This window comes from Schistocerca piceifrons, chromosome 9, assembly GCF_021461385.2.
Source record: "Schistocerca piceifrons isolate TAMUIC-IGC-003096 chromosome 9, iqSchPice1.1, whole genome shotgun sequence".
NCBI lineage: Eukaryota > Metazoa > Arthropoda > Insecta > Orthoptera > Acrididae > Schistocerca > Schistocerca piceifrons.
In genome coordinates this window covers 71,276,898-71,289,715 of record NC_060146.1, presented here as the reverse complement: position 1 = coordinate 71,289,715, position 12,818 = coordinate 71,276,898, and positions in this window count along the sequence as shown.

Genomic DNA, 12,818 nt, shown 5'->3' with positions numbered 1-12,818 from the left:
TAGCAAGTGTGGTGTCTGGCGGTAACACCACAAGAGTCATGTTAATGGAGTACGAGAGGACAAATCTAATTGAAATATGGCTCTGAGCACTATGGGACTTAACTACTGTGGTCATCAGTCCCCTAGAACGTCGAACTACTTAAACCTAACTAACCTAAGGACATTACACACATCCATGCCCGAGGCAGGATTCGAACCTGCGACCGTAGCAGTCGCGCGGTTCCGGACTGCGCGCCTAGAACCGCTAGACCACCGCGGCCGGCTCTAATTGAAACAGAGTGACTTAGTAAGCATTCTAGTTAGTGAGGAGCTGGACTTTTATGCATTATAATCGTACATGAAATATAATCAAAGTTGTGTTACAGCAAATATTTGTGTTTATCGTTGGTGGTTTGAAGTCACTGAAATGTTTCATTTGTGTACCCGTTTGGTTGCAATTTACGTTAAAGAGTTTTACCTGAGTGATACTGAAGAAAGTTTTGAGTACGACCTAGATCTTTTAGCCTTTGAAAGTTGTATACACTCCATGGAGCGTGTTCGTTTCGGAAGTGTCTATGAGATCACGAACTTTCTCTAGCTGCGCGAAGTAAGATTCCGAAGATGCTTTTGAGGCTTACTCACCAATAAACAGTGAACCTTTTTAAGGGAATTAATTCCCACCCCTTTTTGTACGAGATCTCCCTGAATTAACAGTTACATCATGAATCTTCTTGAAGTCAAGTAGGTTTCACCAGTATACGCGAGAGCCCTTTGAGAGGCGATCAGCCACAACCTGTTAAAGGTATTGATACGTGTTACAAACCGGACATAATGGGAAGGACCAGACCCCTTTACTTTTTTCTTTTATCACTCGTTTATTACATCAGAGAAATACAAATTTTAAGACAAATTTTAACTACATGAAATATTACTCCCAGTAAAGGTTAACATAAACAGTGACAAAACTTAGTTGTCTTAAGGGTTTCTGCTTGCAACAAATTTTAAGGAGGCAATGTAAGGTTTATATCAATTTAGCTCAAACACGTAGCTAGTGATGGAATCACGACACAGACATTTCAACAATTTCGATAACAAATAGAGTGAATTCGTACTCACAGTAACCAACTAATCAACAGCCTTGGCATTGAATAAGTAATAGGCCATTTGGAACGAATTAGCAACACCCAACTAGGGGAGTTAATACCAATAGTCTTTAAATGTCTTGCTCCCCGTTAAATAAACAAACTTACAGTAATTAAATGAATAACAAATCAAACACACTACGCTCCACTCAAACTCTTCGGTGGAAGCCAAGCCAAAATGATGATTCCATTAACTGACTAGCACTGAAGTCACACTAAAGCTCATCTCTGTGTTCCCAGGCACACATGGGGCAAACTTATACAAGATAATATTTCGAAGGGAGCACATCAGTAAAACCGGTAGTGGAGCTAACTCGTGCCACTGAAAATTAAGGTACTAGACCGGGGCACAAGGTGGTATACGATGAGGTTGCCTTAGTGCTATACTGCGCTCCATAATATTAATTCAAATGGCCAATTCAAAATTAAGTACACATAAACCAGCATTAATAACGAGGAGTGATACCAGGTCGCTCGAAAGGATGACAACACATAACTGAAAAGACAAATGCCGGAAGCGGCAGTAACATCAAACACCTTCTCCGAGTTTTAACCAGGAGTCACTTCCCGCTATACAAGTAAACATTTAACCAAGCACAAGGAAGGAACCCGAAAGAGAAAATTCAAATAAAACCCCCAAAAGATTATAAAGGACAGGGAACCCCAACTATTTAAATTTAAAAGAATTTGCTTTCCCCAAAGGCAGTGTAAAGGCGAAGGCCACACTTAAGAGGCCACCAAAATTAGTTACAAAGGTCTTATAAATTTGCTCCTTTTCTTTAAAGAAACACAAGGTTGCTTAACTTACTCTGGCTTCTGCTGGACGTCCGGTATGGCTCGTGTAGGATACACCAGGCAGCAACCCAACCTAGACGGTCGCAAGGCACGGCGAGCAAAATCAGGAGAGCAGACAGGCAGGCAGCCAACACATATCCTCCATGCTGAACCGGCAGACCGCGTACAACCAACTCCACATATACGTGGTTGCTTCCCACCTCGTACCTCGCGGCGTCTCAGCAGGTAGCCCGAGCAAATGTCAACTGCCACTCGCCCTGCGAATGCGGAAAACAACAAGGTAAGCAAAGATAAGACACATCGGAGGATCGATAATGAACACCGAAGAGACTGCGCACTATTAACGAGCGCCACGGCTCAAGTAGTAATAACATACACTCTTATAACACGTCAACGCATTGAAACTAATATAAGGACAGCCCCTGTCTACTACTGAACGCGGAATAATTGAGTAGTGGAAATTAGACATCGGCCATCTGTTTGACGGTTCTTAATCTGCATGATCATCAAGTGTATTACTCAAAGAATACGTTACTAACACGTATTTTATTAAAGACAATAAATGAGCGACACGTCAACGCATTCTAGTTAATGCAGTGAACACGAAACGAGCTGTAGTAAAATTCGCTGCTTATCTTTCGAACGATGACAGGCGGGTCGATGGAATTGAGGTCTGCGTGGAAAAGCAACTGCTAAAGATGATCCAGATTTGCTGTCCATGGCAAAACAGCCGATGAATCGCGAGTGTATGGTTACGAACATGAAACAAAACAGACATCTCCACAGTGAAAGGCATTACCATTTCTGTGGCTTAAAAAAGCGCGCCAAGCACGCGGGAGCATTGAAGCAATGCTAATTGTTTTCTTGTACACTCACTGAATTGTCCGAAAGGCATATTTTTCTTGTGGTCAGACAGTCCCTGGGAATTTCTGCCGTCATTTTTTTGAGGAGATAAGGTAAGTTGCCAGACGTGGACGGACTAATATTTGCGAGAACAAAGAATCGCTGCTGCATCATCACAATTATAACGGCTCTTCTTCTTGCTGATTTGGTATGATCTGTACTTGGCCTCGGCTAAAACTCGGCGACAGTCGGTAGAGTGTTGAGATCGTTATCAAGTTACGAAGACGACGTTACATAAAATAACAGTGCTGAACCGAAATGTCGACGTGCGTCAGATATTTACTTCACCAAGAATCGTAATTAATCGTTCGTAATCGATGTTTAGCTGATTAATGATGAAATATTAATGATAAAGCCAATACAGTCACATCCAGAACAAATTCCCTACAAGCTGGTCGTAATTTCAAGTATCTAAGAAATCGTAACAGTGCGCTTGTTATTTGAGTCAAAGATTCTACGCAAGCGCCGAGCGCTACAGTCAAATATTATCGCTGCGCGTAATTATTACTCGGGAGTTTCATGTCAATAATTTGATAGAATTTTAAATCATAAATGCACGACTTGGCTCGAGAGGGTGTTTTATTGCACAATATCAGACACTTCCTAACCGAGCCTTGAGAAGAAAACTTTCCCAGGTGTTGGGGAGATTTAAGCTATATGCTTCGGACCTATCACTGAAGTTCCATAAACCACTGGCTATTATGAATGAAAATTGTCTATCAGTGTTCGTTGCCTAAATCACTGTCTAAGTAATGTTTAGTTCAATTATCTAGTGAAAAGTTCACCTTATTCTAGGAGGTAAAAGTCCTCCGAATTCTAATGCCGTGATATTTGAAGTCAGAAGATCGTATTATTGCGTCACAATAGATCGCAATTATTCAATCTCAAAACAATCTAAGCGTGACTACATGTACGAGCGTTCAAATATATGACCTGCTTCGGCTAACTCTCGTAAAGTAGTGACAATGCATTGAATTATACTTAGTCATTACTCACGATTCCCAAAGAGTACTCACGCGGAGTTCTCTTTGGGATCGTTGGTTCTACTTTGCGAATGTTAATTTATGCTATATTTGCGATTTATTATGATTTTTATTTTAATTTTACTGAAATTTAATCTTTATTTTGTAGTCTGCTAAATTGTCAAGTCTTAGATTCCTGATTTAATTACTTGCTATTGTCCTAACAATAGTGATAAATGGAACTTCGTTCACTTATTCACTTTACTCGGAAATTGGGACTGGGGGGGGGGGGGGGAATCTTTGGGGTATTCGGGGCTAATTTTTGATTTTTATTTCTCGTCCGAGGAAGTGGCATTACACAGTGCAACTACACACACCTCGTACACAGGGAAAAAGCGACGCGACAACTGTCCGCCACCCACCCGAATCCCCCCCTGTAGCGCCTTGAGATATCTTTCTCTTTCTGAAAATGAAAATGAAGTTGGAATAATGGCGATCGTAACTCTGTATCATAGTCATCTGCAAGACTGGGCCGGCCGAAGTGGCCGTGCGGTTAAAGGCGCTGCAGTCTGGAACCGCAAGACCGCTACGGTCGCAGGTTCGAATCCTGCCTCGGGCATGGATGTTTGTGATGTCTTTAGGTTAGTTAGGTTTAACTAGTTCTAAGTTCTAGGGGACTAATGACCTCAGCAGTTGAGTCCCATAGTGCTCAGAGCCATTTTTTTTGCAAGACTGGGCCGACCGGAGTGGCCGAGCGGTTCTAGGCGCTTCAGTCTGGAACCGGGCGACCGCCACGGTCGCAGGTGCGAATCCTGCCTCGGGCATGGATGTGTGTGATGTCATTAGGTCAGTTAGGTTTAAGTAGTTTTAAGAACTAGGGGACTGATGATCTCAGATGTTAAGTCTCATAGTGCTCAGAGCCATTTGAACTAATATATATATATATATATATATATATATATATATATATATATATATATATATATATATATTTTTTTTTTTTTTTTTTTTTTTTGCAAGATTGGAGAGAGGAGGTGGAGGGGGAGGAGGACAACAGGTGGCATTCCCTTCCCCCCTTCTCCCGATCTCGAATCTCGAATAAGGGTTTCTTTTCATCACGCAGTTCTCCAGCATTTCTACAACTGAATTCCCATGAATTTAACTAGCTATAACGTTTATTTCCTGTGGGATGGCATGTCTCGATACCACCCAGCTGATCTACATCACTAAACTGTTTGAATCGTCACTTGGTTGTAGTCGGAGACTGCCTATCTGACTGCTCCCGAAGGAAACAAAAATTTCAAAAATGGTTCAAATGGCTCTGAGCACTATGGGACTTAACATCTGTGGTCATCAGTCCCCTAGAACATAGAACTACTTAAACCTAAATAACCTAAGGACATCACACACATCCATGCCCGAGGCAGGATTCGAACCTGCGACCACAAACATTTCATTTTTCATTATTTCATATGACCGTGGTTAGGGGTAGCATCTTCAGTTAGTAATCAAAACATCCTCGGTCACGGGTTCGAAACCCGCCACTGCTTAAATTTTGATTATTCATCATCACTGGCGGCAGAAGATTTCCGGCACAAGAAGTCACCCTCATTCTGCCATCTGCCATCTGAAACAGAGCGGAGGAGCGGACAGAGGTTCACGGCACTGTCTTGTCCTAGGGGTGGGAATCCACTGCTTTAAAGACACGTAACGTGTATTCACAGGAAGTGTGCCCTGTAACTGAAAAAGTGTCATGACGATCTCTCCGCTGGCAAAAAATTCCTCAGTAATTCCCCATTCGGATCTCCGGGTGGGAACTGCCAAGGAGTAGGTGACCATGAGAAAAAGATTGAATAATCATGGAAAGGATAACGTTCCATGAGTCGGGGTGCGGAATGTAAGAAGCTTGAACGTGGGAGGGAAACTAGAAAATCTGAAAAGGGAAATGCAAAGGCTTTATCTAGATGTAACAGGGGCCATTGAAGTGAAATAGAAAGAAGACAAGGATTTCTGGCCAAATGAGTAGAGGTTAATTTCAATAGCAGCAGAATCTGGTATAACGGAAATAGGATTCGTTATGAATGGAATGGTAGGGCATAGAGTGTTTTTCTTTGAACAGTTGAGCGATAGGGTTGTTCTTACCAGAATCGACAGCAAACCAACAGCGACAACGACAGTTCAGGTTGAAGATAAAGAGATAGAGAAAGTAAATGAGGATACTGGAAGAGTAATAAAGTATGTAAACGGAAATGAAAATCTAATAGGGACTGGAATGCTGATCTGGTGGAAGGAGTAGAAGAAAAGGTTACAGGAGAATATGGGCTTGGGATAAGGAACGAGAGAGGTGAAAGATTGAGTTCTGTAACAAGATTCAGCTAGTAAAAGCGAATACTCTGTTCAAGAATCACAAGAGGAAGAGGTATATTTGGAAAAAGCTGGGTGATATGGGGAGATTTCAGTTAGATTACATGAGGTTAGAAAGAGATCCTGAATTTTTTTTTTTGTGGTTTTAAGGCGCACAACGTCAATGGTCATTAGCGCCCTGACTACGTTAAGAATGCACCGCGAGGCACAAGTTGAAAACAACAACTAAAAGGGAAAACACGATAAAAGACAGACTGACAGGCATAGGATTAAAAAACAGCATCATCAAATGTCCTTAGAGAGGTTTGTCAAATTGATAAAACGAAGAACGCGAGCAGCTGCTCGTGGGTCATCCGCTAAAATGGCGTCTAGAGTACATGGCAGGTTAAGATCTAGACGCAGTGTGTTAAAATCCGGACAGTACATTAAAATGTGGCGAACCGTCAGCAATTGCCCACATGGGCAGAACGGCGCCGGCGCAGCCGTCAGCAGATGGCGATGGCTGAACCGGCAGTGTCCAATGCTTAACCGGGCCAAAACGACCTCCTCCCGCCGAGAAGGGCGGGAGGAGGACGTCCAAGCCGCGGGAAGAGGTTTCAAGGCCTGAAGCTTGTTGTCTGTAAGTGCAGCCCAATCGGCATGCCACAGCGATAAAATGCGCCGACAAATTACCCTGCTACAATCCGACGAAGGGACACAACAAGAAGCTGTCCGAGGCTGGAGGACCGCAGCCTTGGCCGCGGCATCTGCGGCTTCGTTCCCAGGGATACCGACATGGCCAGGGACCCACATAAAGCTAACCAACCGGAGAACCGACGTCCACCAGCTGCTGAAGAGAGCGTTGGATCCGGTGCACGAAAGGGTGAACCGGATACGGATCACTGAGGCTCTGGATGGCGCTCAGGGAATCGGAGCAGATGACATAAGCAGAATGTCGGTGGCGGCAGATGTAAAGAACAGCCTGGTAGAGGGCAAAGAGCTCAGCTGTGAAGACCGAACAATGGCCATGGGGCCGGTATTTGAAACTTTGTGCCCCGACAATAAAAGAACACCCGACACCGTCATTGGTCTTTGAGCCATCTGTATAAATGAAGGTCATATTGATGAACTTCGAACCAAGTTCAACAAAACGGGAGTGGTAGACCGAACCGGGGGTAACCTCTTTTGGGAGCGAGGTCAAGGTGAACGCGGACCTGAGCCTGGAGCCAAGGTGGCGTGTGGCTCTCGCCCACTCGGAAGGTTGCAGGGTGTGAAAAATTAAGGTGTTGAAGGAGGCGACGAAAGCGAACTCCAGGGGGTAGCAGGGCAGAGACATACAACCCGTTTTGACGGTCGAGAGAGTCGTCAAAAAAGGAACGATAAGACGGGTGGTCGGGCATTGACAGGCATACCGACAAAGCAGTATATCGCGCCGGTAGGTGAGTGGCAATTCGCCAGCGTCAGCATGAAGACTCTCTACGGGACTAGTATAAAACGCTCCGATCGCAAGTCGTAAACCCCGATGTTGTATGGAGTTGAGGCGGCGTAAGATGGATGGCCGTGCAGAGGAGTATACGAAGCTCCCATAATCCAGCTTGGAGCGGACGATCGACCGATATAGACGAAGCAGGACGGTTCGATCCGCTCCCCACGACATACCACTGAGAACACGGAGGACATTTAAAGAACGGGTACAACGGGCAGCCAAATATGACACATGTGGAGACCAGCTAAGTTTCCTGTCAAATGTAAGACCTAAAAATTTTGTTGTCTCCACGATTGGGAGAGCAACGGGACCGAGTCGTAAGGACGGTGGGAGAAACTCTTTGTAGCGCCAGAAGTTAATACAGACCGTCTTCTCGACAGAAAAACGGAAGCCATTGGCGACACTCCAGGAGTAAAGACGGTCAAGAGAACGCTGAAGACAGCGCTCCAGGACACGTGTACACTGCGCGCTGCAATAGATGGTAAAATCGTCCACGAAAAGGGAGCCTGATACATCAGCTGGGAGGCAATCCATTATTGGATTGATCGCGATGGCGAAGAGAGCGACGCTCAAAACTGAGCCCTGTGGCACCCCATTCTCCTGGCGAAAGGTGTCTGACAGGACAGAACCCACACGTACCCTGAACTGTCGATCCATTAAAAAGGAACGAATAAAAAGAGGGAGGCGACCGCGAAGGCCCCATGTATGCATGTTGCGGAGAATGCCCGCTCTCCAACAGGTGTCGTAAGCCTTCTCCAAATCAAAGAACATAGCCGCGGTCGGGCGTTTCCGCAAGAAGTTATTCATAATGAAGGTCGACAAGGTAATCAGATGGTCAACAGCAGAGCGGCGCCTACGAAATCCACATTGTACCAATCGAGAGTTAACCATTCGCTCCATCACTTTACAGACACAGCTGGTAAGCGAGATGGGTCGATAACTGGAAGGCAAGTGCTTGTCCTTCCCCGGCTTAGGAATCGGGACAACAATAGACTCGCGCCAGCATGCGGGAACATGTCCCTCAACCCAGATGCGATTGTAAGTACGAAGAAGAAAACTTTTACCCGCAGGAGAAAGGTTCTGCAGCATCTGAATATGAATAGAATCAGGCCCTGGAGCGGAGGACCGTGATCGGCGTTTTCGAGTTCCCGCATGGTGAATGGGGCATTATAACTTTCACGATTCGAGGAGCGGAAGTTAGGTGGCCTAGCCTCCTCTGCCTGTTTGCGGGGGAGGAAGGCAGGGTGGTAATGAGCGGAGCTCGAAACCTCGGCGAAAAAGCGGCCGAAGGCATTGGAGACATCCTCAGGGGCCACAAGGACGTCATTCGCGACCGTCAAGCCAGAAACTGGTGAGTGGACCTTAGTGACAGATAGCCGGCGCAGGCTACCCCAGACAACAGAAGGAGTAAAACTGTTGAAGGTGCTTGTGAAAGCAGCCCAGCTGGCTTTCTTGCTTTCTTTAATAATACGACGACACTGTGCACGTAATCGTTTATAATTGATACAATTCGCCACTGTAGGGTGGCGTTTAAAGGTGCGTAAAGCACGTCGACGAGCACGTAAAGCGTCTCTACATGCTGCGGTCCACCAGGGGACCGGTACGCGACGTGCAGAAGAAGTAGGGTGAGGGATGGAATATTCAGCAGCAGCGAGAATGACTTCCGTGAGGTGTGCGACCTGACGGTCGCAGCTTGTGAAGGTTTGATCCTGAAAGGTCGCCCTGGAAGAGAAGAGCCCCCAGTCTGCTTTGGAGATGGTCCAACTAGATGAGCACGGAGAGGGGGTATGCTGCAGGAGATGGATAACACACGGGAAGTGGTCACTCGAATATGTATCAGAAAGTGCATACCACTCAAACCGGCGTGCAAGTTGGGGAGTACATATAGAGAGGTCTAAATGGGAATAGGTGTGAGATGTGTCCGAAAGAAAAGTAGGGGCGCCAGTATTGAGGCAGACAAGATTGAGCTGGTTGAAAAGGTCTGCTAACAGGGAGCCCCTTGGGCAGGATGCTGGAGAGCCCCAAAGGGGATGGTGGGCATTGAAGTCTCCAGTTAACAAAAATGGTGCAGGTAGCTGAGCAATAAGTTGCATCATGTCTGCCCTGGTAACGGCAGATGACGATGGAGTGTAAACGGTACAGATGGAAAATGTAAAAGTGGGGAGAGTAATGCGGATGGCAACTGCCTGCAGGCCGGTGTGCAACGTGATGGGATCGTAGTAAATATCATCCCCGACCAGCAACATAACCCCTCCATGAGCCGGGATACCTACCACAGGGGGTAGGTCAAAACGCACAGAGGTGTAGTGTGCCAAGGCAATTTGATCGTATGGACGTAGCTTCGTTTCCTGGAGGGCTACGACGAGCGGACGGTGCAAGCGGAGCAGCAACTTCAAGTCCTCTCGGTTGGAGCGAATGCTGCGAATATTCCAGTGAATAAGTGCCATCGTAAGAAGAAAAGGAAGATGAAAGAAGGGGTCACCTCGAAGGCCGCTGAGGGCCTGGCTTCGAGCGAGCACTGCCGCTGCTATCAGTAGGCGGACAGTCATCGTCCATTGGGTCAATAGGTTCATCGGCCATCTTGGGAAGATGGCCGGGAGGGGGAGCTTCCTCCGCCGGTGAACGGCCAGATGTTCGGCTACCAGCGGTGCGGCCAGGCGAAACGGATGACGGCCTGGGGCGGCAACCGCTGGGTGGTGCAGGAGAAGAAATGCGCCGTGGCGGAGAAGAACTGTGCTTCCTATGAGCCTTCTTGGAAGGACGTTTGGTGGAAGTACCGGTCGAAGGCTGGGAGGTCGAGGTACGTAGGAAGTCTGCACTGGACGGTTCCTTCTTGAAGGCCTGTGCATCTGACTTCTGGGTCTTCGTCTTAGCAGAAGCTGATGAAGGGGCTGGTGTCTGTGGGGTGATGGGAGGAAGAGGAGACGTCGACCGCGCGATCTTAGCACTGGCCGAACGGACGACCGTGGTGCTGAAGGTCAGATCGCATGTCTGGGTTGCCACCTCCCTGGTAGTCCGAGGAGAGGCGAGGACAGCACCGTATTTCCCCGCCGGGAGCAGCGTGGGCTTCCTACTAGCCAATAGCTTGCGAGCAGCCGAGGTGGACACTTTCTCTTTGACCCGAATTTCTTGGATACAGCGTTCTTCCTTATAGACAGGACAGTCGCGGGAGGATGCGGCATGGTCACCCTGACAGTTCACACAACGAGGAGACGGAGGTGGACAGTCACCCTCATGGGCATCCCTGCCACAAGTGACACATTTAGCCGCATTGGAACAAGACTGTCGAGTGTGATTGAAACGCTGACACTGGTAGCAGCGCGTAGGTGTCGGGACATAGGGGCGAACAGAAATAACCTCGTAGCCCGCCTTGATGCGCGATGGCAGCTTAACACTATCAAAGGTCAAGAAAAGTGTCCGGGTCGGTACAAGGTCATTGTTGACCTTTTTCATGACCCTATGGACAGCCGTCACGCCCTGCTCAGCGAGGAAAGATTGAATCTCCACGTCAGTCAATCCGTCGAGGGAGCTAGTATAGACTACACCACGAGACGAATTCAAAGTTCGGTGAGCCTCCACCCAGACAGGGAACGTGTACAGGAGTGTGGCCTGAAGCAGTTTTTGTGCCTGAAAGGCGCTCTCAGTTTCTAGTAATAAGGTACCGTTACGCAACCTGGTACAAGATTTGACAGATCCGGCTATGGCATCTACGCCCTTCTGGATAACGAAAGGGTTGACAGAGAAAAAATCCTTTCCGTCCTCAGATCGAGAAACGATGAGGAACTGTGGGGCAGGCGGTAGTACTTTTGTCACTGGTGGCTGGTCATGTTTCCGTTCTTGGGCAGAAGTCGAGAGAGATGGAGTGAAATCCATTGCGGTGGAATCCCCCATGATTGCCAGCGTCTCCGATGGCGCGCTCCTTCCTTGTGGGGACCCTCTCAGAGGGCACTCCCGCCTTAGGTGAATGTTTACACCTCAGGTCACACCTCCCGAGAAACAGACGGAGGGACCAATCGGCATGGTCAGAAGGTATCAGCTCAGGCAATCACCCCTCCCTGGGCCTGGCCTTTACCAGGGGGTACGTGCGTGCCTTTCATGTCTACCCAGGGCGGGGAATTACGCGTTACCCCGTCACCGGCTACGCGTGCGAACGCGTGGGTCGGCCTTCAGGCACGCACAGGGAGGAAGGAAGAAGAGGAAAAAGAAGAGAGAGAGGGAGAGAGAGGACAGACTGTCTCAAACGCCGAGGCGGAGACCAGAGAAGGCAAGGAGAAGAAGGCAATGAGAAGGCAAGGAGAAGAAGGCAAGGAGAAGAAGGCAAGGGAAAGAGTAAGGAAGACAGTGAGGTGGTAAAGAGCAAAGAAAGGAACCAACCAAAGGAAGGAAGAAACGAAAAGTGAAAAAGCAAAATGACCGCAAATAGAGGTCGTGGAACCGTCCGTCTCCGGACGCAGGCGCTAACTACCCCCTTGAGGGGGAGGGACTCCTTTTAGTCGCCTCTTACGACAGGCAGGAATACCTCAGGCCTATTCTAATCCCCGGACCCGCAGGGGGAATCCCGAAATCAGATACTGGATTCTAAGGCGTACGCAGGAGCAGATATAGACTCAGATCATAATACAGTAGATATCAAGACTAGTCTGAAATTTAAGACGTTAGTCAGGAAGAACCAATACACAAAGAAGTTAGATACGGAAGTACTAAGGAATGACGAGATATGGTTGAAGTTCTCTAAAGCTATAGATACAGCAGCAATAGGCAGTACAGTTGAAGAAGAGTAGACATCTCTAAATAGGGCCCTCACAGAAGTTGGGAAGAAAAACATAGGTACAAAGAAGGTAACTGAGAAGAAATCATGAGTAACAGAAAAAATACTTCTGTTGATCGACGAAAGGAGAAAGTACAAAAATGTTCCGGAAAACTCGGGAATACAGAAATACAACCGCTGAGGAATAAAATCAATAGCAAGTGCTGGGAACGTAAGACGAAATGGCTCATAAAAATGTGAAGAAATCGAAAGAGATATGATTGTCGGAAGGAGAGACTCAGCATACAGGAAAGACAAATCAAGCTTTGGTGACAGTAAAAGCAAGGGTGGTAACATTAAGAGAGCAACGGGAGTTCCACAGTTAAATGAAGATAAGAGAGTGAATAGGGGGAATGAATACACTGAAATCCTCTATGAGTGGAAATATTTATCTGATGTGA